Genomic DNA, 1,309 nt, shown 5'->3' with positions numbered 1-1,309 from the left:
CCCAGCAGCAGAAGGAACTGGCCGTCGAACCCCAGCAAGTGAGGTATCCAGCTCAAATGCCCCAGCAGCAACCAAACCACATTCCTCAGCAATTATGGCATGTAGCCCAAATGCCCCAGCAGCAACTGGTCCCAATGTCTCAGCAGAAGCACTACGAAAGCACTGAAGATGGCGTCTCTAGTAATTCTCAGTTCCAAATCAGTTCCAAATTGCACTACGAGAATGGCAGAACTGTCTTCTCCCAAACCCGCTACACTCCTAGGGAGGCTATGCTTGTTGACAGTGGAAATGCTCCCAATGACAGTGATGTTGGCATATTTGAACCAAGCACATACCCACCACTAGTAATGGATCCTACAAGGTAACATAAAGTTTTAGTCTGGTTTTAACTTTGCTCTCAATTTGAAATCCTTTGTGCTAACCATGTATCTGCCAACAGGAAKATCTAATGGTGGATTCATCCTTTAGAAGCTGATGGTGAGACTTTTTTAATTTTTTTATTGTCAAATTGATGACATAAGATTCTGTTGCTGACACTGTTCTAATTTCTTTCAGGTTTCAGTCATGCTTTTGTTCTGACCAGGAAGTTGCCGTTTTCTTGCTACTCTTGCATGATTGAATCAATAAACAATTTTACTTTCCAATATCTAGTGTCTTTGCAGTACTGAGGGTACGGTTGTGCTTGCTGATTTCAAACMGATGGTGTGGGTTACCAGTACAGTTGGCAGTAAAAGAATGTGGTTCAGTCTTCAAATAGCTGGTTTTTACCTTTGCTACTGGTTGTTCAAATTCCAAGTTTGGCTTTACATTAGTGTTGTCAAGTGGTGAAATGTCTGACCTTCCTCATGTTCATACTTTTGTATGTTGACACCCCTTCAAATGACTGGATTTGGCATTTCGGCCACCCGTTGCTGAAGCGTATAAAATCGAGCACACAGCCGTGCAATCTCCATATTCAAACATTGGCAGTAGAAGGGCCTTGAATGAGCTCTCACTTTCAATGTGGCACAGTCATAGGATGACACTTTTCCAAGTCGTTTGCATATTTCCACCCTGCTAAAGCATCCCCGGTCAAGTAAGTCTTAATGTGAAGGCCACACAATCACACAACAGGGCTGTAGTCATCTGTCTCGGTTGAACACTTAGCGTTCCAAACTGCCTCTGGATGCATTGTTAGCACCAGAACTGTTCAGGTGCTTCATGAAAGTGTTTCGATGAACAGCTGCACACAAGCCTACAATCAATGTGCAATTCCACTGTCTGTGGGGGTGGTGTAAAGCTCCGCTATTGACTCAAGCGAATATCGCGA

At 43.7% G+C, this 1,309-nt stretch overlaps 1 long non-coding RNA gene across 1 annotated transcript; it reads left to right on the top strand.

Moving 5' to 3' along the window:
* The first annotated feature begins 6 nt into the window (after positions 1-6).
* On the top strand, positions 7-644 carry LOC112075510 (uncharacterized). The gene is made up of 3 exons (XR_002894991.2): positions 7-361; positions 440-477; positions 556-644. It is a non-coding gene; the product is annotated as an uncharacterized lncRNA (long non-coding RNA).
* Positions 645-1,309: the final 665 nt, after the last annotated feature.

The sequence above is a fragment of the Salvelinus sp. IW2-2015 genome, unplaced genomic scaffold, assembly GCF_002910315.2.
Source record: "Salvelinus sp. IW2-2015 unplaced genomic scaffold, ASM291031v2 Un_scaffold3210, whole genome shotgun sequence".
NCBI classification, from domain to species: Eukaryota; Metazoa; Chordata; class Actinopteri; order Salmoniformes; family Salmonidae; genus Salvelinus; species Salvelinus sp. IW2-2015.
This window is presented reverse-complemented; position numbering and strand designations above follow the sequence as displayed.